The 27,471-nt window shown below is 37.0% G+C and overlaps 1 long non-coding RNA gene across 6 annotated transcripts in view; it reads left to right on the top strand.

The window, feature by feature from the left end:
* LOC138144450 (uncharacterized) overlaps window positions 1-27,471 on the top strand; it is a 186,934-nt gene that overhangs the window by 75,249 nt on the left and 84,214 nt on the right. Inside the window, exon 4 of one of the 6 annotated variants that reach the window (XR_011163963.1) lies at window positions 25,147-25,250. The exons of the other annotated variants lie outside the window; for them this stretch is intronic. This is a non-coding gene — a long non-coding RNA (uncharacterized lncRNA). The remainder of the gene's footprint in view (window positions 1-25,146; window positions 25,251-27,471) is intronic. 6 annotated transcript variants of the gene reach the window in all.

The raw sequence follows: 27,471 nt of genomic DNA, 5'->3' as shown, positions 1-27,471 counted from the left end.
ATTTTTCTTCTCTACTTGTCAGCCTCTTTTAATATTTCTCCCCTTAACTGATGTGCTGTGGGTGAAACTGTGAACTGATAGAGTCATTTTGGAAAGCAAACTGGAATCATGTGAAAAGAATGAATGGCCCATACTTTTTGACACAGAAATTCCATGCTAGGCATATACCCCAACAAAGTCAATGACAAAAATGAGGGGCTCCACATGGACCAAAATATTTATAACAACTCTTCTTGCAGTAAAAGAAAATTGGAAACAAAGTAAATTACCCTATGTAGGGAAATGACTAAACAAGCTGTGGTATATGAATTTAATGGAATATTAGTGAACTGTATGAATATGGTGAATCCAGAGAAATGGACTGATTTAAAAGAACTAGGAAAAGAATATACAAGAACCTAAGGTGAAAGAAAAAAAATCAAGAATGAAACAATTAAAAGGCAATGCTGTGCTGTCATAATTATGACCCCAAATAAGAGGTATAAGTAGATATACCCTTTTCCCTCAAAGATGAATTAATATTTGCCCACGTTTTCCTGATAAACCTTCATTCCCCCAATGCTCAACATGGGGTGACGTAGCACCCTTCCCCCCCCTCCCCAGTCCTGTATGGATTAACTTTTCTTAAGCCTGGGATTTATAGTTTTTCTTTGGCTGGACTGTGAAACTCTTAGTTTTCCTTCAAAGGAGACAGAGCTGTTCCTGAGACCTGATTGGCCCCAGTAGTCAGGTCCTCTTAACCTTGGCAAATTAGTGAAGATGCCTCAATTCACCACATCTTTTGCTGTATCCTGCCCTGATGAGCAGACGTGTTTCTCTAAGGTGATGAGGAGAGCCATGGCTCACAGAAGCTGGTGTTGAGGCAAAGTAAGCTTCCTTGTGTTAAATATTCAAGGACTCACAAGTGCCTCATTTTGTCCTTAAGTGCTGGCATTAGAGCTTTCTCCAAAACCCCACCCCCAGCTTCCTTGCAAATGTGGGGACCTATAGATTAGAACACTGCACATAACATCAGACTGTTTCCAAAAGTTGAAGGATTTTTCTGAACTTCTTTGTTGTTATTCTTTATATGAAGATATGAAGGATCGAGAAGGTGGGAAGAGGAATGTGTTGAGAAGTATAGGTGATGTGAAAATGTGACCACACTAATGGGGGCTTAGGAGATTCAGTATTCAATAATGGAAGAGTAACCACCCAATAAGGTTACCTCTAGGACCTGGACAGTTAGTTGTAGCCTTGTAGTAGTGGCTGCTCCCTCTAAGAGCTTCCAAGCTGCTAAACTTTGAGTGAAAGTTGGATAAGAGACATACCCATGCTATATCGATACATTTTTTTTAAATTTAGAAAATAAAGTATCGAAATTTATTGTGAAAAAAGAAAGGAAAGAAAAACAGGCTCTCCATTTAAGACCTGAAGTCTAGTCCCAGATAAGTTTCTAGAACAGGTGGAGTTCTCCTAAAAGGAATTGAGTATCTGAGGTCACCTGGGAATCGACCCCTTATTCTCAGGTGAGAACCAAAATTGACCTGGGTAAAAATTCTTGCCATGGTTCCATTCAGCATATAAACCCATAAATTTCCTTCTCTGAATTCCTGTATTATAATAATGATGATAATAATTATTATTATCACTTATATCACACTTTAGATTCTCATTTTATTTTCATAACAGCTCTAGGGAGAAAAGTGTTATTATATAATGCACATTTTGCATATGGGGAAAATGAGGCAGAGATTAAAGGAGACTTGCCCAGTGTCACACAGTTTTGAGGCTGGTTTTGAATTCAAGTATTCCTTTCTCTAGGGCAGCTAGGTGACACAGTGGATAGAGTGCCAGGCCTGGAGTTGGGAGAACCTGAGATCAAATCTGGCCTTGGATGCTTACTAGGTTTTTGACCCTGGGCAGATCATTTAACCCTGTGTGCCTCAATTTTCTCATCTGTAAAATGAGTTGGAAAAGGATATAGAGATTTTGAGGAAAGCCTCAAATGGAGTCACCAAGAGTCAGACACAGCTGAAACAACTGGACAACAATAGAATATTTCTGAAATATGTGATGACAGTCCCAACAGGGACTGAGCACTTAAGATTAATTAGAATAAATTAAAAGAAAATCAACCCTTTACAAGTCCCCAAGATATGATCCAGGTGACTGGGTATGCTCAACACAGGGGAGGGGTCTGTTTGGAAGGCCTAACCAGCAACACTAGCCATTTTCCTTAGACTTCTGTGCAGTATATACATTTTGAAACATGCCTCATTTTTCCATAGTTCCCACACTATTCATACATGTATTAAAGATATATTCCTACATGTGCTGCCATGCATCACAGGGTAAACCCCAAAGTTATACAGATTTGGGGTGACTAGGGGGTAGCTAGGTGAGGCTGAATTGAGTAAAGGAGTAGGAGAAAGAAAAACCAAGGAATGTCATTCATTTGGGTTTCAGTGACAAACTTTTTTAGCTTGACAGTTGCTTTTGAACAGACGGTAGTCTGTGTAGGAGTATGCAAGTTACATGGAAACACTATGCAAATATACTTGTCACTGGGCTAGCAGTTTCATACACCTGAATGCATTTAGGAAAATCATACTGGGAACCACAGCTCATCTGCATAATCTAAATTATCGAATGCCAAGAAGCCATGTGACACTTTTGAAAATCAACTTCATGAGTTTTAGCTCTAAGGCCAAGATATTTCAAATAGAGATTTCATTATGCCTATGTTTTCAGAGGAAATAGACTTGGGCATTGCAGTTCCACCATCCCCTTCTATAATAATTCTTGAGGTGGAAAACTGAGTATAACTTGTACTTTTTTAAAAGTTACATATATATTGCCTAAAAGTTTATCCTTTATTAGAAGGAAATCTGACTGATTAAAAAAGCTTTTCTGTGTTTTCTTTTTCTACCTGCTTGAGTAATTGATTTTCTTACATGTTTTATGTCTCACCTTTACTAAAGTGCAATTTCAGAGAAATGGAGAATAGTTCTGTATTTAGAAGAAGGAAAGGAGAGAGGTCCGGAGCAAGGACCATTCATAAAATAGGTCTTGTAATGCTAGTACACTCCCTCTGCACATGAATTATTCATTTTGCTGCTTTTGTTATAATGGGGGGACTGTGTTCAATCTCTTACTGTCTTGTGATATAGCCTTCCTTCGCTAAAGGACAACATGTTAGCAGCCATCATTTGTGTGGGGATCCAGTTTAGCATAATAGTCATAAGGGTTACTAAGTATGCCATGCTTGAGAGGGAGAATCTAGTTCTAAATAACATTTTAAAATGCCTTTTGCTGTTCTTGGATCATTTTTGAAACACAACCTTATAGTTTTAGGATTTTTATTTTCTGTGTGTAAAATTGTACCTTTAAACAGTGCCAACCCAAGCGTTCTGAAATTTTATTTATAGAAAATGTTGAAAGACAGACCTAGTATGATAGAAAAAAAAATTGTACTAAAAAAAGTTTGTTTTTTTTAAAGATACAATACCACCAAACCACGAAGAACATAGAAAAAAATCAATTCTGAGTCATGTACCCTCAGAAATAAAGGTTTCTTTGTGATATCTAATATCAGACTTTCATACTCAAAGCATGGACTTTCCTCAACTGAAAATTCCAGTGTAAATGGTTTAGGTTTGCACACCCCCCTCCCCTTTCACCCCCACCCCTTCATATTCCCCCTGCTCACTGAATTACAGTCAGTAAGACAAGGGTGGGTTAGGGACTGTAGGGAATTTAGAACTATGGTCTGGTGGGAGCTCTGTGTGCTTCTGTTGTGAATGGACAACAGCATGTGCTCCAGTACTTTCTGAAGAGCATGATAAAAAGTGGCATTTCCTTCCGAACTGGTATGTGCTGCTAAAATAAAAGCTTTGAAGCTATAGATAAGGGGGAAAGGGGTGGAGAAGGAGGGAGTTGGAGCTGTGAACAGATGGATGAATGATTAGCTCGTCTGGATAAGGAGTTTCACATGGGGGGTTTTCTTGTTGCCTTCAGAAATCTGATGGATTTCAACGTGAAGGCAGAATTGATTGATGCTGCTTAGACTTAAACAGGAAAAACAACCAGAAGGAAGTTCCTTGGTCTGGATTTAGTTGTTGAGAGACAGGAAGTTGCCAAAGAACAAGAACGAAGGTTAGAATGGAAAGAAAATGTGGTTTGGGAGAATTTGAATCATGTGGAATGACTTTCACTTTTTTTTTTTCTTCTTCTGGGCTTCAGTTTACTATGAACAAACCATAAGGGATATAGTTCTGATTTAGATAATGCCTCGAAGTTCTTGGGCTGACTTATACTGTGGACAGGCAGTCTCTCCTTCGAGACCACCTTACTACTTAAAGGCATGCTTGGATTTTGATGGTTACTCAGTCATTAAGAGCTTGTAGAAACCTTTTTAGGCATTCCTTCTGTGGATTAACATTGTTTATTTTTTTAGGGAAAGGTGACAAGTTAGAGCCATGATAGAAGCGCCTCTTCTCCCTCTCCCCCCCTCCCCCTTTTCCTTTCCTCTCTCGTCTTCGGTTGGACCATGTTCTCTGGGAGCCTTGGGTAGTGGTACAAAGTGTGTGGTCTCTCAACTCTGACTAATGCATTTTGTGCTCTGTGACTGAAAATGCCTCATAGCCTGCCAGGGCTGACTGAAAGTTGTGGAAGGCTTCCCCCACCCCTGTCTCCTGATTTTTCCTTTGATTTCTTAAGGAAAGGAGAGATGGGGTAGGAGAGAGGAGGACAGCGTGGGGAGGAGGGAAGGGGTGCTATTGTTGAGAAAGGGACACAGAGGGGAGGAAAGCAGCTTGAAATGGCTGCCCAGATGGAAAAACAATAATTGTAACTTACGAAACTTTTCTCAGTAGTTAAAGGGAATAGAAATACATACACACACACACACACACACACATATATACACACATATATATATATATATTTATATAGAAGGGTATAGGGTGTATGAATACATATGTGAATGTATGTATATATGTGTACAGGTATACATAGAGGGCACAGGACCAATTTAATAGGAAGCGATGATACTTAAAAGGTGAAATTAAGAGGTGAGAGAGGAATATGAGAGGAGATGGGGAGAGACCCCCATCTCATATAGAAGAGGCAAGGGGAAATGGTTACAATGGAGTGGAAGAATAGGAAGGCAAAAGGGAATGGGTTAACCTTATTCTCACTGAATTTGGCTCGGGGAGGGAAAGAAATACACACTAAATAGGGTTTCTCACCCTACAGGAGAGTAGGGGGAAGGGGATGAGAGGGAGATGATGGAAGGGAGGGCAGGCTGGGGGGGGTAAGGAATTTGGAAGCACCCACTTTTGAAAAGGGACGGGATCAAAGTAGAGAATAGAACAAGTGGGAGGTGGGATAGGAGGGAGGGAAATATAGTCAGTCTTTTACAATATATCTACTATGTTATTGTTTTGCATTAGCCACACATGTCCAACCTATACCGAACTGCGTATCTTCCAGTAAGGGTGGGTGACAAGGGAGGAAGGGAATGAATCTGGAATTCAAAGTTTTAAAATAAAATACTCAAATACATATATATATATATACACATATATATGTGTGTATATATATATATATATATACTATTATTAATACTATTTTACATGTAATTGGGAAATAAGATATACAGCGGTGCACTGGGGCATAGAGATCCACTGGAAAAGTTGAAAGGGGTATGGGAGAAAATATGGGAGAGAGCAGATTGGAGGAGGGGATATCCTGTGGGACTGCTATTTTGGGGCAGTGCGTAGAGGAAAAACGGGGAGAAAATTTGTAACTCAAAATCTGGTGGAAATGAATGATGTAAATCAGAAGTTAATAAAGCATTTGAAAAAAAAAGGACTACCCAGGCTGCTAGTTGAGAAACCTGAAGATGCAAGGGGGAAATGCTTGCATGTTGTGGAATGTGGCTCCTCCTGGGAGACCCCAGCCCTGCCTTTCTGTGAGTCAAAGCATGGAGAAGAGAACGAAGGAAGGGGGTGGGAACCAAGGGGCCCATTTCCCTCTTTCTCAAGCAATGACAGCTGGTTCTGTACTGGCTCACATGACAAAATGCTATGGAGACGAGCAGTTAAGCAGAAGCCAACTAGCAAGGGCGGTCAGCTGATTCTTGCCCCCCTCCCCAAACCCCCCCAAGCAGCAGTCAGGTGATCAGCTGATGACTAATCATTCAGCCCACTGGGAAGGTAACTCCGGGACCCAGGTAGGAACAAAGCTGAGCTACTTTGTTGATGCACATTTTGTCCCAAGAAGGAATGCTTTTGGAGTAGAGAGTTTAACCCATCCCTTCCTCTTGGCCAATATAACTTTTTTAAACAGTCATGTATCAGAATTTTGAGTGCCACTCTTTCTGTAAGACCAGTCAGCCAAAGACCAACCAACCAAACAAAAAATACATCCTGTATTCTAATTGTCTAAACGCTACAAAAGTTGTATTATTTACTGTTTCATTTTTTACATTACTTTAGGATATTGGTAGATCACGTAGGAATAAGACATTCATAATAATTTTAAGTATGCACATCCTACCCAAATTGAATGACTTTCCAGAACTAACCTGGTTTTGATGAGTTTGTATGTGTGTATGTACATATATATGTTATATATATGCATATACACATATAAACATCTTTGTGTACATGTGTATACACACAAATATAAGTGTGGATGTGTATGTATGCACACACAGACATAAAAGCCAGGTTAGTTCTGGAAGGTCATTCAGTTTAGGTCTCAAAAAGGCATAAATCTTTTCTTGAGCATCTGATGGTGGGTATGCATACTTAAAAATGTCATATTCATATATGATTTACCCCTATACTTAAGTAATGCAATAAACTGAACTTAATGACAAACGGTAAAACTTTTGTGACAATTAAGACAATTAAAATGCAGGGCTTATTTTACATATGAGCTTAGGTATTTTATGTGTGTATATATGTATACACCTATACATGCTTGTACATATACATGTGTGTATGTATCTGTGTATGTATAATCCAGTGTAAGAACTATAAGAGATAGTCCTGCTACTCAGGGAGTTTATAATATGATTGGGACCATTAGGTAGAAAAAATTAAAAAATTCAAATAACAGTGCAAAGAAATCAGGAGGCAAGATATGACTAGGTAGGGTCTTCTCAAGTGCCACCTTCTTTGAAGCTTTTCCTGACCCCCCTGATTGTAAGGATTGTAAAGCACTTGGCACATAGCGTCTGACACATGGTTAGCATTATTTAAATGTTAGTTATTATTATTAGCTATTATTAGTGCCTTTTCTCCAAAATGATCTTGCATCTACTTTGTATATGCCTACATATGTTCATGTACTTGCTCCTCAAGATGACAGAGACTAGATGAATTTTTTTAAATGGCAAAATTACTGTGATTAAGATAATAAGTAAAGTCTTTGAGGTGTAGGGGAGACTTGATCTATGTTAAGTAGGGCAGGCTTTGCATAGGCAAAGAAGGAAGAAAGCATTCCAGTCAAGTAGAATGACTCATATAGGACAGTGAGTATCCACTTTGACTAGAATGGAGCAGTGTGGCAAGTAACATTGGAAAAGTATTTTGGACTCTGAAATATGCCGCTTTATGCCTATTAAATTGGAGAAGATAGTTAAAAGTGATCACATTCACTGTTGGTGGGGCTGAGGAGAAACAAATATTTTATTATGCTGCTTTGGCATAATCTTTGGAAACCATGTGACAATATACAATCAGAGGTATAAACCATTCCTGGCCTTTTAGACCACTGTTAGGATTATGCACTAATAAGCTTAATGAAGGAGAGGGAGACCTATCTGGGGAAAAAAAAAATGTATGCCAAAATTATAATACCAAAAACAAAAACCCAAACTATATTCATTTTTTGTGGATCTCTTGATTGTTGAATGACTGGAAAATTGTGGCATGTGGATGAAATGAAATGTTATTGTGTGTCAAATTGCAACAATGAGAATGACATATGATATAGGAAGGTTTATGAAGTTATGCCAAGTAAAGATACCAGGATCATAATAATGCATGCACTAACTGTAATTGAATTAAAAAATGTAAATGCAATTTATGGGTTTTACTTGTGATTTTTAAAAATTTTATACTAAAAAGTTTGTATTAAAATTAAGTCTTATATCTGTACATATGTACATACACAACACACATGTATATGTGTGTATTGTGTATATGCCTGTGCGTATGTATACTTGTATACATAATACTTACATAACACAACAGTACACAGGGTTGCTTGGACCAAAATTATGGGGGTTTTGAATCATTAGATGATATTCTGAGTTCCCGCTCATTCTTGGGTATTTGATTCTTTCCTAGTGCCTATTTATGATGAACAGAAAATGTAGGCTTTCAGGACATTTCCAAAGTATGAACCTCAAGGGAATTTGTTTTAGTCCCATTTTTTTTGAATAAAGGAGTAATTGGTTTTGAAGGTTATTATGTAAATTACACATAAATACCAATGATTAATTAAAATATATTTGATTGGATTTGACTCTATCCAAAAGTATACCGTTATCTGATAGAAAAGGATATCACTATGAAGAACTGTATTAAATGTACTGATTGGGGATGTGGTCATTATTTAAACAAACAAACAAGCAAAAAATTCTTGAGTGTAGTTACTCATCTATTTAAACATTACAGAATACCCAAGGAGAGGAAAAACAGAAGAAAAAAAAAAGGAGCCTTGGGTAGTATGATAAATTTTGTGACTAAGGGTAAATGAGCTGACTAATAGCAGTGAACTGACTATGAGTAACAATGGTGAATTTAGAAGGATATAAGTAGAATGAGAGTTATTTAAAGGTTAGCTTACCAGCTCAGTTCTTTAGAGAGCTGAAGATTCCTCAAGGGATATTTAGAAATAAAATTAGTTTATTCTCCTGATAATGCCTCTACCTGTAATCTGGTAAAGTTGTTCTATATTTATTTCTTTTCTACTTTAATCCTAAGGGGAATTCTTAGCAAATGTGCTTGCTTGTAGGGTTTTGTAGTGAAGAAATTGTGTTGGAGGACAGAAGTAAACATGATTAATGAATTCATTTCTTAAAAAGCATAGCATTTTGTGTGAGAATTGGGAATTTGAAAGGTTTGTGTGAAGCAGATTTTTTTTGTATGTGTATTATATCTTAAGCAAGACAAAGAATTGTAAGAATTAACCAACAGTCTAGAAGTCCAGATAGTCTCATTTTCAATTAGTTACTGTGTGGTATGCTTACAAGACTTAATTTACCAGGAGTACTCAAGGAAGAAATATTCTCTTGATAGAATTTTCTCTTAAGTAGAAAATCCTTATTGTAGGAAATCTAAAATGATTAATAAATACATTTTCCTGTCTTAGTAAGAATAGCTTACAGAGGAGAAATTTTTCTTGTTCAGCATCTTGTAGTACTTTGGGGTATCTGCTATGAATATCTGAGATTATACCAAAGTCAGAGCATTCCCTGGGATTTCATTTATTGCTAAATTATCTGGTATGAACTTTTTAAAAGATGATTTGGCTTTTCTAAAATTCATATGCTAATTTCCTCCCATCTCTCCTAATCATTAAGAATTCTAGAAAGTTGGGTTCCTGTTAATTATGGTTTTTTAAAGTTAGAACATCGGCTTACAAGATACTCAGTTGCAAACCTACAGTTAGTCTAATTCATCATATAAAAGCTTGGTTAAGTAATTTTTTTGCTGTTAGATTACCTGGAAAGTAAGTAGATGGGAAAACCATTTACAGGATTTGGATTTTAAATTTTCTAGAGAAATAGTCTTTGTCAATTGTGAGGACAACATATAATTTAACTAAACTTTAAAGTATTTTATCTGCATTATATCATGATTAAAAGAATGTTTTTCCTTATCACAGTGCCATGTACACAGTAGGTGATTAATAAATGCTTGTTCAACTGAACTCCTATGCTCAAAATAACTTTACTTAAAATGGTCTGAATCAGGAAAGTTTTAAGATATTCATTAATATTGAGCATCTAATTGAATAAGATAAAATTTTAGTTAAATCCACATGTACCATGGAAATCAATTTTACCTAAATTGAAAATTTAAGTATTTTAAAACTTATGAAATCCTTAGGGAAAGCAATAATTTTGAGATTGTGTTCATATTGAATTTCAACATAGAAAACATACAATTGATTTTAAATTTCTAAGAGTAAAGGATTTGCCTCATCTATGACTTGATTTAGAGATTCTATGAGAAAAAATAATAGAATTATTTTATAATAAATGTTTAGAAATTCAGATATTATACTGCTAGGAAATCAGTCTATATTAGTTGATTCCCCATGTACTTTATAGGGAAAGTTTGCTTTATTTCTGTTCCTTGGAACCAGTGAGCATTTTTGAAAGGAAAACATTTTAAAATCCAGCATAGGTTAGTCTTTCTGTTTCATTTTTTTGTAGGGCATGATAAAAAGTGTTTTGAAGAGGGTGGTCAAGAGTGGGTGTGTGTATGTCTGTGGTCAGTACAAACACACATATATTATACTTTATTCTAGACTTCCATTTCTTCTGGTTCTGTCTCATAGTTTTGAGCACAGTCACATGTATAAGCATTCATTATTTTACAGAGAATCTTATTACTTCCAGTTAATTTTTAAATTCTATGAATATCAGCAGCTCTATAAAATTTGGAGCCTCATTTATGCTTTAGAATATCATTAGAACAGTGAATTCATTTCATTAAACTCAGAAATGAATGGTTTATTTTTAATCTAGTAAACAGCATACATCCTAACTTGTCTTAATTAGCTATTATATATAACAGCACTTTTACACATCTGTGTTGTATCTATTCTAACACTGATTTCAGTGAAACTTTAAAAATTTATATGTATACATAGATAAATACACACAGATATCATATACAATATGTAGATGGCTCTGTGTGTGTATGTGTATTCTGACTAACTTCCTATGTCCCTTTTTCCTGACATGTATATAATAGAATTTTAATGCTAAACTTCAGGACAGCCCTTCTTTGTATTGCAGTAGTAAGATGCCAAGATGAAAAGATTAAATGGCAAAAGTATCTCAGGAGTTTGTATGAATGGTGAGAAGAAAAGTGGTATATAAGCTTTAATGTGATAGAATAACAATTAGGCAGGAAAATAAATACAAACGGACTGGGCTATTTTCTTTGACCTAAGAAAAGGTTGTAGTAGTTGCAGATAATTCAAGGTTCTGTTCCTGTGAAAAATGGCAACAAAATCCTGGAAGTCAGCAAGGGAAAATATTAAAAAAAAAAAAGTAGATTTTATCTCTGTACAAATCATTTCATCTATACCTATAATGATGCATATCATTCTGACCCTTAAAAGAATTAGAAAAAATAAGATAGACCTGGTTAAGAGGGGAGGGGAGGTGTCCAGATAAGGGTAACTAAAATGATGAAGAAAAGAAGAAAGGTTTTTTTTTATGATACTTTTCTTCCTGAAGAGATGAAAGTACAAGGGGGGAATATGATCAAAGTCTGTAAAAGGGTATGATTAGAGACAGCAAAGCTTTATTAAGCAAATCATGCACAAATGGGTCTGATAACTTTATACAGTGGGTGGTAAGCTCATGGAACTCATTACATGAAGAGGTTAATAGAGTCAAAATACAGTGTTTATTTAAATCTAAACTGATAGGATGCCATCTAGTGGAGGTATTTCATTATTGCAAACCAAATTAATGAATTTTATTTCAGTATGCTATTCGTGAGGATTTAAATTGAGCTTAAAATCTATAATAATTAGCTATTAGACTATGGAAGATTGCTTTGTACATATCGTATCCTTATTGATTTTTTTGTTTTTACGTCACATTCTTTTCAGAATACATCCCTGCGCAATGAACTATTTATTGTAAAAAAGATTAACGGGGTTTGGGGGTGGAGGTGGGGAGGTAGTTCAGCAATAGTGATCAATACAGTGACCACATATGACAGTAGATGCCACAGTCAGCACCACAGTCTACTGACTCTTCCATGTAAGGAGGGAGGAACATTTTTTCAACTCTTCTCTAGAACTAAGCTTCGTCACCATAATTACATAGACTTTTGTATTTCTTTGCTGTTTGTTATTGTTCAGGTGTGTCTGACTTTATGTATCTCATTTGGGGTTTTCTTGGCAAAGGTGCTGAAGTAGTTTGCCATTTCCTTCTCCACCTTATTTTACAGATGAGGAAACTAAGGCAAACAAGGTTAAATTACTTGCCTCAGAGTCACATAAGTAGTATCTGAGGCTGGATTTGAACACTGGTCTTCCCAACTCTGGACCCTGTGCTCTCTATGCATTGGGCTACTTAGCCTCCATCATACATAATTTTAATTGTTGCATGTTGTTTTTTCCTGGTTCTGCTTTCTTTATCCTGCATCAGTTGATGTAAGCTTTCCCAGGCATCTCTGAATTCTTCATAGTTGTTGTTTCTTACAATTTAGTAATGTTTCACTACTTAAAGTTTGCTTTTTTAAAATTGATTTTAGGGTCTGAAGTTTTTGCAACATGATTTCTGAAAGCCTAACAGCTGAAGATGATGTTTATTCTTTGAAAAAGTGAATAAAATCAGGAATCAGAATAGAATCACATTTGAGTCACTTCTGTTACTTTCTGAAATCTTGTAAATGGAGTTTCATACTTGCAAAGTGCTTTATGAATTTTATTTGTCTCTTTGAAAAGGCACAAGAGCCAAAAAAAATTTTTTCCTTTTTTTACATATAAGGAAATTGAGCCACAGAGAAGTTTTATAACAAATCATTTAGCAGCCATGTATAAATTTAAAGATGAAGCAAATTGTAGCTTTTTTCAAGAGGGCTTAGGGGTGGGGGATCTAAAATGCAAGTATATTCTTGGAAAGAAAACTTTGTAAAATATTTGAATCATTTAAAAACATGCATTTTCTTAGTAGACCGTATTTTCCTCTTGGAAAGTTCTTCAGTACTTTTCAAAAATCCTAATTTCGCAGATGTAGTGACTCCCTTCATCAGTCCATATTTTCAGCTTAGTAGTAGGTCTTCTTGAGTTACATCCATTACCCTGTGGCCAACCTTGACCTTAACCAGGCTGGTCTCCTTCACAGGGTCCCTCCCTACTTGAAATCAAAGCTTTCCCAGAGATTGAATTGTATTGTCACAACCTTTGAAAAATCAGGGTCATCTTTATGCCTCCGGGCTCTAAAGTTAACTTCTTTGTAACATCCTAGCTGAAAGGAAATGCTTCTATTTTCAGAGTATTTGGGAGAAATGAATACCCATGTTTTAGGCTATAAATATTTATCCTCTGGTAAGATGATGGTTTGTCAAACCAACTTTTGATTAAGAAAATACCTGTAAATATACCTATGTGAATTGTACATACCTGTATCAGTAATTCTGAATCTACCAGTTTCTTATTTATTTCCCAACTTCTCACTTTTTGTACTCCAAGCTTTTGAATATAATTTAAATACATTGTAAAGATGTATCATTTGTCATCTCATATTAGAGCATGGCAAATGTTGACAGTGATGAACTGAGTTTGGTATTTCAGGAACAGTATTTTCTGTTTTCCTTTAATGCTGATGAAGACAAAGCATTCCCAAATAAACTTTATGATACATGCAGGTGTGCTATATAAAGCTGTCCCTGAAACTAAGAAGAATAGAAGGAGTTCCATATGATTACACAATCAATGAAGATGGTCTTATTTAGAGCATTCAAAGTCTAGTTGAATTTGGATAGAATATTCTATGTGCTATTGTTTTAACAAATAATCATTTTGAAAGTGTGATTAATTGCTAGCTGGAGTAAAGTATAAAGTATCAAAACTAAAGTGACAAGATTGTAAGGGGCACCATTTTGTGTATTTAACAGAATGCCCACTTTGGCTGGGAGAACAACTAATAATTAACATCTGTGTAGTTCCTTAAGGTTTGCAAAGTGCTATATGTTATCACATTTGACCCTCACAATTACCCTGTGAGGTAGGTGCTGTTATTGTCCTCATTTTACAAATGAGGAAACAAATGGAAAGAGAGTAAGTGACTTGACCAGGGTCACTCAGCTAGTGAGTTTTGGAGGCAGGATTGGAACTCAGGTTTTCCTGGCTCCCCAGTCCAGTGCTCTATCTGCTACACCATTTTGATACTTCAAGATTAATTGCTTTTCCATAAATGGTATGTATCATTAATTGTTCCTTTAAACTTTTTCCCTTCTTTTGAGTAGAAATTTGAGTATACTATATCATTAGTATAATTAGAATTCTATCTTTACTCACATGAATACACAAGTTTTTAAGATCATAAGATTTTGAGCTAGAAAGGACCTTTCTACTTCCAACTCTTACCTGTTAGAGATGAGAAAACTGAAGCCCCAGTCAAGATCACATAACAAGTAAATTAGCTGTCAGATTCAAACCTAGGTCCTTTAAAGTGCAACAATTCCATTGTACTTTCAACTGTATAACTTGGTTGAAATAAATCAGTAATAATAATAGCTAGAATTTATTTGACACTTTAAGGTTCATAAAGTGATTTACAAATATTATCTCATTTGATCCTCACAACAACCCTATGGGGGCTATCATTATTCCCATTTTTCAGCTGGATGAAATGCCTTGCTCAGGGTCACACAGCAAGAAGCATCTGACACCAGACTGCAACTCTCATGCCTTCCTGACTTCAAGTCCCAGTACTGTATCCACTGTGCCTCCTTCACTCCTCTTGTTTTCCTCGCTTTCTCCAATTCTGGGTACCCAGTGACAATCACCCTTAAGTAACAAGGACCCTCAGATATTCCATTGATTATTTTGAGTAACCAAACAGAACATTCTTGTTCAGATCCATTCACCATTCACCAGCTTCCCTTCCTTTTTTCCTTATCTTCTCCTACCTGAAATTATAAATTTTCTCTTCTATCTTTGTACAACCCCACCCACCCACCCACCTATCCATGCTCTTCTAGAAAATCGATAAAACGATTGTACTCTAGAACTATTTGTGTTAGTGAATTAATGTATCTCTCCCTCTTTAGATGAGACACTGGCATTTGAGGGGCAAGGTTTCTGTAGAAAATACCTTAAGGCAAAGGAGAAAACCCATCACAGGAATTTTTGGCTTGAAAATTATTTGGGGGACAGACACAAAGCTTTCCAGTGCTTGCCCTGAACATCCACCCTGTCAGTAATTCTCTTCTCGTAACTTGACAATTCAGTGTACGAGAAACAAAATTATTTTTAAAAGTTCTAAATTTGGTATATTCTTTACATTGAGATTAAGCCTTTATTATACATCAAGAATAAAAGAAGCCTTTTAGAAGAAATCCATTTATAATCATTACTGTATCGTATTACAGCTTGTGAACTCAAATTAAGACTGGTGCAGAAATATGTCAAAGGAATGCTTCTAACCTACTGAAGAATTTGAAAACTTGGTTTTTGAGCTCTAAGCTCCCATGAATCTATAGTTCTGAGGCATGTATTGTATCACATGCCAGACTAACTGTAAGCAATCTGAAGTTAATGTTTAGCTGGTTTAGAACCACTTTTGGTTAGCTTCCAATTTTTTATTTACACTTTTACTGCTTGAGTTTATCATTATTATACTTCTCCTATGATCTTTTTTGTTTCCCTCTTGAAACTTTCTTGTGTGTTCAAGCAAGCAAGAGAGAAATGAAATTTGTAATTGTTCTTATAAGCAGGTCTTAAGGACAAATCAGATTTTATTAACTTAATATTTATTTGTGTGAAAGTAGAAAGAGACTGTTGTATTTATATAGTTTTATGAAGCAGTTAGCCATGTGTTATAAAGGGGAAAGATCATTGAACTTGGAGTCAGGAGAAATCCCACTTCTAATCACTTATTACCTATGGTACTGTGGGTGGGTAAGCCTTTGTCTTGTGATATCAGTTTCCTATAATTTGTGAAATGGACATAAACATGCCCGTGTTTTACCTATATTACAGAATTGTTAAGGGAAAAAAGCAGTTTGTAAACCTTGAAGTGATATACAAAAGTGGGCTGCTGTCATATGAAGGAATAGATCATGAGAATTTTGAAATCAGAGATATCCCAAAAAGCTTATCTTATTTTTTCTTTTCAGAAGTTTTTTTTTCATATTATCATAGTTGCTTTCTTTTCCCTAAATTATTTTCCTTTCTATTCGACCTCAGGTACTTTGAAACCCTTTTGCATCAGTAATATCTCTCTCAATTTATTTATTATATTAAAGTAAAGTGAAAACCTTTCCAGTGGTTGTGATACAAGGCTTTACAGTTAATGAGCTACTTAACCAATACCCTAGATTGCTCATATGATCATGTACTTTTAAAAATTTGAAGATTTATGAGAGGAGGCGTTTTAAAAGCATCTATTTTTTCTTATTTTCAGTGTTTAATAAATGTCAGATATACTCTAATAACTAGTTAAACTAGATTCCCAGAACATGTATGTAACATTATGAAATACATGACCTATTACTACAGCATTTTGTAATATTTAAAGATTGTAGCCTCAAATGATTTTTCCCCTGTCTTAGAATTTTCTAAAGAAATATTTTTCTTCATTTACTTTAAACATATCCTCTTAAGGAGATCATTCTCAGTAGTGGATTTTTAGCTCCTGTTATATTACAGTTACACTAAATTCATCATATGCTTAGGTATTAATTGTAATTTGAAGAGCTTCTACTTAAGTTTAAAATAAGATAGTAAATTCGAAAAAGCTCTATTCACTGCTTTGGACTTTATTTTATTTTTTGGAGGGGGAAAAGCAAGGCAGTTGGGGTTGAGTGACTTGCCCAATGTCACACAGCAAGTAAGTGTCAAGTGTCTGAGGCCGGATTTGAACTAAGGTCCCCCTGACTCCAAGGCCAGTGCTCTATTCACTGCACCACCTAACCACCCCTGCTTTGGACTTTAAAAAAATTTTAACAGCAGGTTGCCCACTCACCTCAGCTACATAAAAATTACCATCTCAATTTTAGTACCTGGGTGAGCAGTAGTGTGTGCAGGTTATGGAATGTATCCATGCATGTACTCACTAGGCAGCACTGAACTCATTGAATACAGTTCCCACCCCCAATAGCCTCATCTGGGTCCCAGGATCATAATGGAACTCATATCTATACATGTATGGTATGAAGAAACAGGAGAGAACTGCTAACATTTATGAGAGGGTATTAAAAAAATTTGATTAAAGAGGAAGGAATGAAGGCAGAAGAATGGCTGCTTTTCTTCTGGGGTGAATGACTAGTTTGGGAAATTTCATTATCAAAGCTCTATTGAGGAACCTTCACGTCCAGAATGCAAATCACTTGCTCATATTTGTTCATCGAAAGGCTTGGCCATTTTGAAAGACTGTGAATTTCTGCTTTTCTTTGAAGAGTTTTTCGTTTAATCTGGTCCAAGAAAGAAACTGGAGAAAGGATTGCAAGACGGATTAGTACTCTCCTTTAACAACAACAATATATATATATATATATATATATATACACATATTGGTTGTCAGTACTCAGTACTACTGACTAATATTCATATCCCTTTTTTCGAAGTGGTTGGGCAGAATCTCATCCTCTGTCATTCTTGTTGGAGCCTTACCTTCCATCCTCCATAGTCTATTTACTCCAATAACTTGGAGGATTTCCGTTGTTGACGCGAGGGTACCTCTAGAGATGCAATTCAGTTTTTCTAATAATGCTTCAATTCCTTGATCTTAGACAAAGATCATACATTCAGAGTAAAACAATTGAAGGTCTAAGAATTATGTCATTCTTAGCACACTAACAAGATGGTAGCCAGGGCAGCTAGGTGGTACAGGGTATAGCATACCAGGGCCTGGGGTCAGGAAAACTCATCTTACAGAGTTCCAGTCTGGCCTCACTTAATAGCTTTGTGAGCCTGGGTCAGTTATAGAACCCTGTTTGCCTCAGTTTCCTTGTCTGTAAAAATGTTCTGAAAAAGGAAGTGGCAAACTACTTCAGTATCTTTGCTTAAAGAAACAACAACAAAACCCCAAATGAGACTAAGAGTCATAACACAACTGAAACAATTGAACAATATGAAAGATTGTGACTGCATCTAAATATATCTATGAGGCAAAACTAGTATAAATTTAAATTGGGGGAAAATATTAGTAGAGCAGTTTTCAATAGCACTTAGTGTCTGTTTTCCAGTCATTTGGACCATATGGAAATATGGTTTGCATGATTTCACATGTATAATTGATGTCATATTTCTTGCCTTCTTAGTTGGGTAGGGGAAGGACTAGAGGAAGAGAGAATTTGGAACTCAAATTTTTAAAGGAATGTTAAAAATATTTTAAAAAATACATTTATTTTTAAAAAGAGAAAAACAGTCATTCAGACAAAAATTAATTTTATGATAAAATCAGGACAGAGAGTGAGCTTGGGGTAGTAGATGAAGGGCTGGCTTCTAAACCAGGATGATCTAAAACATTTCCAGTCTCCTCTCTGACACATACTGGTTCTGTGACTGACCTGGGGCTAATTGCCTAACCTCTCAGGCACTTCTCCATTGCCTGTTTGTATTTGTAGGGGGAATTTCCACTCTGAGCTCCCTGAAGATGAAATCATAGGTCTAGATTTTAAAAAAGAGAGAGAGAGAGAGAGAGAGAGAGAGAGAGAGAGAATTTGTTAACCCATGTGAAATCTGATTTTTAAGTTTGTATTAACATAAACAGATAGGCAAAGTTCTAATCGAAACACTTTTTGTAGGAAGACTAAATTATGTCTCTCTAAAATCAGTCAACAAAATATTTATAAAGCCAGGCAATGTGCTAGATGCTAGACCAAAATGGGATAGTCTCAACCTCAGGAAGTTTATATTCTACTGGGAGCAGTATGCATACATAAGTATAAAATATAGATGAAGTCGATGCAGGTTAACTGTATTGGGGGTAGGGGTGGAAGGGTAAGGCAGTGGCAGCTGGAGGGATCAGGAAGGGACTTTTGTGGCATTCGAGCTGAGTTTTGACGGGACCTAGGGAGGGATCCTAAAACCAAGGTGAGGACAGAGGACCTTCCAGGCATGGAGCCCATTGGCCTGTGCAGACTCCAGTGGAGGTAAAATGCCATACAGGGCAGGTAGGTGGCGCCATAGTGCACAGAGCACCAGGCCAGCCTGGAGTCAGGAAGACCTGAATCCAAATTCAGCCTCTGAGGCTTACTAGCTGTGTGACCCTGGGCAAGTCACGTAACCTCTGTTTGCCTCAGCTTTCTTGTGTGTAAAATCAAGGTGATAATAACATCTACTTCACAGGGTTGTGGTGAGGATCAAATGAGATAATGATTATAAAACACTTTACAAGTTGCCTGGCACATAGCAAGGGCTATATAAATGTTTAGTTATTAGGTATTACATAGGAGAAACAAAAGTAGGTCAGGTCTGCTTTGAAACAGCAGAATGAATGATGAGCAGTAATGTGTAATAAGTCTGGAAAGGTGGGCTGGAGTCAGATTATAGAGGGCTTTAAATGTCAAAAAAGGATTTTAAATTTTCTCCTGGAGCCATAAATAGGAAACTACTAGAGTTTTTTGGGGAGAGGTCGTGATCAGACCTGTTCTTTAGGGAGATCAGTTTGGTAGCTGTGCAGAGTGGGGAGACATTGAAATGACTAATTAGGCAGTGATAGGTGATTGGAAAAGAAACATGATGGAGTGTGTCTCCTTCCTCTCCTCCTGCTCCCCCCTCTACTACCCAGCTTCACCTCTCCCTTCTCCTCTTCCTCTCCCCTTCCCTCCCCTCCCTCACAAGCACTTATATCCCCCCCCCCCCCCCCAACAGATAGCAGTTACACAGTAAATGTTTATTGATTGGACTTTGGAATTAGAGGAGACCAATTGTTTCCATGCACTAAAGTAAATGTCTCCCATTCAATAAGCTCTAGTGTCTCCCTGTTATCTTCAGGACCAGTCCTCCGTCTGGCCTACAAAGCCCTTCATAGCCTGGCTCCTTCCTACCTTTCCAGTAGTCTCACACTTAACTCCCCTCTACGAACTCTGGGATCCAATGACACTGCCTTTCCTGCTGTTCCTCTCACAAAATATTTCATCTCCTGACTGGGCAGTTTCACTGTCTTCCATGCCTGGAATTCTCCCTCCTCCTCTCCGGCATCCGTTTGAGTCTCAGCTGATGTCCCATCTTCTGCCAGAAGCTTTTCCCAGTCCTCCTTCAGGTTGGTGCCGTTCCCCTGACATTCTTCCTGATTTTTGAATATATTTTTATTTTACTTGTGCGTAGTTGTGTGCACGTCATTTCCCCCGTTAGACTAGGAATTCTGTGAGAGCAGGGACCATCCGTGTATGTGTGTGTGTGTGTCCCTAAAGTCAGGCAGAAAGACCTGTGTTCAGATCCCACCCCTGAAACTTAATAGCCATATGCTTCTTGGGAATTCATTTAACCTCTGTGTATGTCAAGCTCTAAATCTATGATTCTGTTAAGCCTATGAATAGTCCTGGCAAGATTTCCTGCAGGGTTGTTTTATTTTTTTTTCCACACATACTATATATATATTTGACATTCCGCGACTCCTGTCTCTGGGCCTTACCATAGACTGTCCCCCATGCATGGAATGCATTTACTGCCTCCTCACTTCTGCTTCTCAGAATCCCTGGCTTCCTTCAAAGATCAGCTCAAGTGTCACCTCCTACAGAAGGCCTTTCCTGTTCTCTGGCAATCCTTCTGTCTCCAGCTACCAGGACCTACCTCTTAAAATTAATTTGTTTATGTATTTATATGCATATGTAACTAGAACTCTGTGTGTATATATGTGTATACATATAAATGTGTGTGTCTATGTCTATGTATATGTGTGTATGTATAGATCAATAAATGTATACATATGTATATGTATACTCAAGGACAGGGGCTGTTATATTTTATCATTGTTTCCATAATATCTAGCACGATGCATAGCACAAAGTGATCACTGAAATGCTGATAGCAAATTCCAAAGGCCTCTGTAACACTGGGGCTAGCCCTGTGATTCGTGAGATGGGAGCAGAGGATGTGTTGTAGAGATAGAACCAATAAGTGTTGACCACTGATTAGACTGGGAGATGAGGAGAATAAAGATATGTCCCTAACCCCTCATACCAGGTTGTTAACCTAGTGACTAGAAGGAGGTGATGCTCTTCTTAGAAATAAAAGTTAGGAAGAGAAGTGAGTTTGTGGGCAAAGATTAATGAAGTTCTGTATTGAACATGTTAAGTATGAGATATTTCCCAACTTAAGAATTATTCTGATTTTTCTTTTTTTACTTTGAAGGGAAGAAAGCTTATAAGTGAAATCATCCCTTATAAATCTAGAACTTAAGTTCTATCTTTTAGGTCAAGATTCATATGCAAGAAAAAATGTTTACAATTCCAAATGAAATTGGGGTTTCATTTCATTTGTTCTCTCTCTCTCTCTCTCTCTCTCTCTCTCTCTCTCTCTCTCTCTCTTTTTCTCCTTCTCTCTCCCTCTCCCCCTTTCTCTCTCACCTTCTCTTCCTTCCCTTCCTTCCTTCCTTCCCTTCCTTCCTTCCTTCCTTCTTCCTTCCTTCCTTCCTTCCTTCCGTCCTTCCTTCCTTCCTTCCTTCCTTCCTTCCTTCCTTCCTTCCTTCCGACAAGAAACAATACTCTTTGAATGGTGTATAATACATATCTTTCTTTAAAGAGAGTCTCATGTATATGTTAGTATAACGACAATAATCCTGCCTAGCCCTATATTAAAATGAGAAACAAATCTATAGAGATGCCTACTTTCATCACCATTTTAAAACTTGAGTCTTTGCTTAAGGCCACTATTAAGATACTTCAGATCATGCAGCCTATGGCAATTTTTTTTGCCATTTTCCCATCAAATTTCATGATTATACCAACTCAAATTGTAGAACCCAAGTCCTTCTGGGGTTAATTAATCCAACCCCATGGTGTCCAGAGAGGAAACATTTAAGACATTTTTTATAATTAATAATCTCCAGTGGAAGAAATTATATTGCTTCAGAATCTAACAGATCATAATGATGAAGCTGTGACAGGTGTTAGGCTTTGGAAGTTTTTAATCCTTGAATTACACACCAAGAAACACCCTGTAGTTGTGAAATTATGAAGAATGAAAGCCCATACGGGTGGTCTCATAGGTACTCTGGAGTTTCCCAGGTCTCACTTAGCATCTTTTGTATCAGTTCACACAGGTTCAGAAATACAGAACCTCACTCATAAACCCTGTTCTTTTTTTACCCCAGTTTTCATTCGATTACCCTTATGCTAATAGAGGCTAGAATTTATTCAGGTACCTAACCTTTTCTTTGCTATCATTCCTGCTTTTTTTTTTCCTTTCTGGAGAAAACCCATCTTTTTTAAAAGAGCAACTGTATTACTATTTTTTTAAAATCAATAATCAAAGGAAATAGAGCATATCCTTCTGTTGGTTTCATTAATTAAAAAGCTATTGCTTTTTATTGGATTTCATTCTAGAAGGTTTTAAGAAAATGCTGGATTCTTGCTGACAATTCTGTTGTCACTATGCAGTCCTTGTCTTGGCACCTCAGAGTTAACTGCTCCTTCATGTTGAATTGTTTTAAAAATGTTAAGTGTAAACTCTGTAACCACAAGGAATGACCAAAAGTAAGGTCCTCTACATGCCAATATAGAGTAACTACCGTCTGCCTTTTTGGTAGCAAAGACCTGGAAATGAAATAGTGTTTATCAATTAGGAAAGACTAAACACGGTACGATGCAGTGTAACCCCATGACCTTTTCTCAAATTTTATTCTTCTTGATTTCTCATGGCATTTGACATTAGTTACCTTTCTCCTCTCTGAGTTTTCATGACACTCCTCTCCTTCATCTCTTGGCCTCTCCTCAGTCTTCTTTACTACACTGTCAACCATGGCATGTTACCTAAAGGTGGTTGTACCCCCAAGGCACTGTCCTAAGCCCCCCTTTCTTTAAATATTCTCTTTTGTTGATGCCTCAATTCTGAAGGATTCCTTTAGTATCTCTAGTAATAGACCCTGAAATCTATATATCTAGACTTAGTGGCTCTCCTGTACTCCAGCCCCACATCAGTAACCAGCTGTTGTCTGTTGGACATTTGATCTGAATTTTCCATAACCATTTCCGGCTCAACCTGTCCAAAAATAAAACTCATTATCTTTCCTTCCCCCTGCTAAATTTGTCCTTCTTCCAAACTTCCTTATGTTCCCTAGTCTTCTCGTCACCCAGGTTCATAACCTTGGTGACATCCTTAACTCTTCACCCATATCCATGGGTGCCATGTTTTGGCAATTCTACCTCTACAAAATCTCTACCATCTTTTGCCTTTTCTTCACTCACAGTCACCACCCTAGTTCAGGTCTTCATTTTTCTCACTTGGACTCTTGGCAATAGCTACTTAATTGGTCTCTGCTTAGTTCCTCCCCACTCCAATCCCAGTTTCCACATAAGAACCAGTGATTTCTCTAAAACACCTGTCTTGGTCACTACCCAAATAAATAAGCTTCAGTGGCTTCCTATTTTCTATAATCTCAAGTACAAACTACTTTATTTGGCATTTAAAGGCCTTCACAGCCTCATTCCATCCAGCGTACCTTTCTAGTATTATTACACACTCTCACAGTCTCTCTGTCTGTCTCTCTCTCTCTCTGTCTCTGCTCCCCCCAAACTAAACTGACCTGTTTCCTATCTCTCAGTCAGGATAAATCCATCCCCCATTTCTCTCTCTGCCTGTTCTTGCTTCACCTCTGTCTCTTAGAAGACTTGGCTTCTTTCATAACTCACCTTACAGCTTTTCCTGATATCCTTGAGCCCTTTTCCTTTCTGTGTACTTTGTATATGACTGTATATGTACCTATTTTTCACTTCTTTCCCACCAGATGGAATATAAGCTCCTTCAGGGCAAAGATTTTTCGTTTTTATCTTTGTATTTCTAGTTCCTGGACTTTAGTAGCCACTTAAATGAATTCTAGTTGTTGATAATGATAGTTGTGGTTGGTAAAGAATATCATTTTTCTTTAAGAAATGGTTCTTATGAAGAATGCAGAGAAGCATGGGAAGACTTCTATGAACTGATGTAAAATTAACTAGGCAGAACCAAGAAGAAAAACATATACATGATTATAACAATAGAAATGGAAAGAACACCACCATAAAACAGTTGAAACTGCTGTAGAACAGCACATTAGACATAAGGAGGGACCAGATAGAAAAGAATTCTTAAATGCTGAACAGAGAACTTTATATTTGAACCTGGAAATAATAGGGAGACACTGGAGTCAGTTAAGTGGTGGGGGAGAGAGAGAGGTGTCTATCACACATCTGCATTAGGAAAATTGCTTTAGCAGCTGAGTAAAAGGACAGCTGGGAGACTTGAAGCAAGATCAATTAGAATGTAATTGCGAAAATCCCAAGTGAAAGGTGACAAAGATCTGAACTATGGGAGAAGGTGATTGTATGAGTAAAGAGGAGATTGATGTGAGAGATGTTGTAGAGATAGGAAAAAAATACCAAGATTTGGCAGCTGACTGGAGATGTGGGATGAGGGAGAGGGAAGAGTCAAGGATAACACTGAAATTTCCAACTTAACATTGGCAGAAATGGTGAAGAAAAGTTAATTGGGGGGTAGGTGGGGGATAATGAGTTCAGATTTGGACATGTTGAGTTTGGGATGCCTATAGGTCGTCCAGTTTAAAGTTGGATATAGAACTGTGATATTAGAGTGTTTTCATAGAGCATCCACATGAAATTCAAGTCTTTAAATATAGGGATAGAAAATAAGAAGAAGACAGGGAACTGTTCACTTAAGAAAGGATCTAGCCTAACTAAATTCCATCTAGATTCATTGGGTATGGGCTTAGGAATAGTTTGACTTATGACTTTCCTTTGGAGTCCTAAGCCATTCTCACTCCTGGGAAGCCTTTCTTCCTCTTTCCAGATGCTAATGCCTGCCCAACCTAGCTACCTTGTATTTTATTCTCTTTATATTCTGCATATGCTTATATGTACTTGTCTTTTCTATTAGATTGTTAGCTCCTTGAGAGTAGGAATTTTTTTCATTCTTTGTATTTGAATTTTTACTATAATGCCTGGCACATGGTAGTAGTCACTTAATACATGCTTCATTTAATGTTTGATTGAAATCTTTCCCCAGGAGGAAGATTTGATTCAGTGGGTTAAGATTATCACTTGTCAGAAAACAGTGGGTGATTTTGTTTAATCAAGCTGGCTCCTGAATCCTAAGAAGGACAAGCTTTGGTATGTAGTGAATCTAGAAGTAGTCTATACCCCCTTCTCAATTCCCAAATCAGTCAAGTCATTAAACATTTATTAAGTTCCTTAGGTGTGCTAGGCACCAAGCTAAATGCTGAAAATACAAGAAAAGAGGCAAAAGACAGCCCCAGCCTTGTAGGATCTCACAGTCTAATGGGGGAGGACAACAAGCAAACAAAAATATACAAACAAGCTATATACAAGTTAAGTAGGTAGGAGGAGTGGAATTAAAAAAGAAAGGTGCTAGAATTAAGAGGGATTGGGAAGGCCTTCCTGTAGAAAATGTGATTTTAGTTGGGATTTGAAGTTACTATCAGCAGTAGTCAACCTTCCTTCACACTTCTGACCTGTTCCCTCCCTTTTGGCTTCCCCTAGAGGACATTAGGTTTGATGAGTCCCAGACGTAAGGAGGGTTCAAACCAAACATGAGAGTGCAATAGCCCTATTTAGTCAAATTGACTAAACCAGGTTGTTTATTGTAATTTATGCCCAGATGCTGAATAGATTTCATTATGGGATTTGTTCTTATTGAAGGTTTCAAAACCGTTTTTGTTTCTTTCACAGCTATTTGGAAGGTAAAGGATGCTGTCTTAGAAAGCTTACTCCTAATTTGTGCCAGGCTTTTATTTTCTATGATGTTAAAGAAAAACTACTACCAATAAAAACATTGAAAAGTAGGGTAGCTGTGCATCCCCCTGTTTTGTTGAAGACTAATGGTTATTCTGAATTCTTGTAGCAAAACCATGCCCTCCTACTCCATGAAGGTTCCCCCGTGATCCCAGCATCTGCTTTATTTTGAGAGGGTCAGGACCTGTGGTTTCCTTGGTGTGAGAAACTTCTGCTGTGGAAATTCCCTCCACTGATGCAGATAGACAACTCATCTCCAGTTTGTAATCTTAGAGAGTTTCCTAAGACCCCAGGAGGTTAAATGACTTAAACCAATACCTCCTAGAAAAATTACACAATGAAGAAACTAGGTTATGATAGAGGTTAGTCTTCCAAGACTGATCCTAGATTCATGTTTCTACTCTCATTAAGAACAAACTTTAAACGGGTTTGTTTAAGCTGGAAGACTCCCCATCCCCTACCCCATCTTAAATACTTTCTTCAAAAAAACCTGTCTTAGGAACCAGATCCTGTCAGATCCAATCCAACTATTCACAGGGTGTAATTTAAACTGAGGAAACTCAATCTTTTAAGTCACCAAACATAACAGTAAAAGGTCACAAGATTATGAATGCATCTTTGATGTTCTCTTTTGCAGCATTCGAGAAATCACTGCTTTATGTATAGAAAACTCCCTTCATGCATTGTAGCAATAGTTCTACTTTAGGACAGAGTGTCTAATGTAGCACTGGTCAGATCCTTACCCCTTTTTAAAAATAGAAACATTTCAACAAACTGTCTTTGTAGGGTAAATTGAGTTGGCTTGTTCAGTTGATTTTTGTCTTTGGGTGTATTAATTCTAAAGTTAAAATCCAGACAACCTGGATTGAAGAAGATGTTTTTAAAATTGTATTTGGAATAAGGATAATATAAATAATCACAAACCTGAGGTTTTTTTGTGTGTGGGATTCTTTAACAAATGTTGATTTTTTTTTTCCCTTGTGAATTTCACCCACAGTTAATACAGAGCCATAAATTTAGATAAAATTAATAGTGTTTAGAAGTCTCATTGTCTCTAAAACAAGGTTTCTTAATCTTTTTTTGGATGTCATGGATCCTTTTGGCAGTCTGGTGAAGCCTATGGGCCCCTTTTTAGGATAATAGATTTTTTTTTCAGATGCGTAACAATAAAATACATAAAATTATAAAAGAAAACAATTTATATTGAAATAGTTATTGAAAAAAATTTAAGCTCACATTTTAGGTTAAAAATCTCTACTGTTGAATATACAATTTAAACCTCTGTTTAAATCCCTCCATGATCTAGCTCCAATCTTCCTTTCCAAACTTACATTATGACCCTCACTTTTCTCTCCAGTGGGACTGCCCTAGTTAGCAGTCTCCCCCTAGAATTCTGAACATTCACCCTTGCCTTTGAATTCTTATTTCCTTTAAGGCTCAGCTCGGGCGCTACCACCTCTGGGAAAGCTTTCCTGAGTGCCTGCTTTTGTTAATGTCCTTTGCCTCCTCAAATTACCTTAACTTTGCTCATTATCAGTTATGTATTGTGTGACTCACTCCCAAGTATACTGTAAATTTT

The sequence above is a fragment of the Petaurus breviceps genome, unplaced genomic scaffold (genome assembly GCF_028583685.1).
Source record: "Petaurus breviceps papuanus isolate PSGF00001 unplaced genomic scaffold, PetGlider_PUasm1.0 90700, whole genome shotgun sequence".
In the NCBI taxonomy this organism is placed as follows: domain Eukaryota; kingdom Metazoa; phylum Chordata; class Mammalia; order Diprotodontia; family Petauridae; genus Petaurus; species Petaurus breviceps.
The sequence above is the reverse complement of the archived record's forward strand: the minus strand, read 5'-3'. Positions and strand labels throughout refer to the sequence as shown.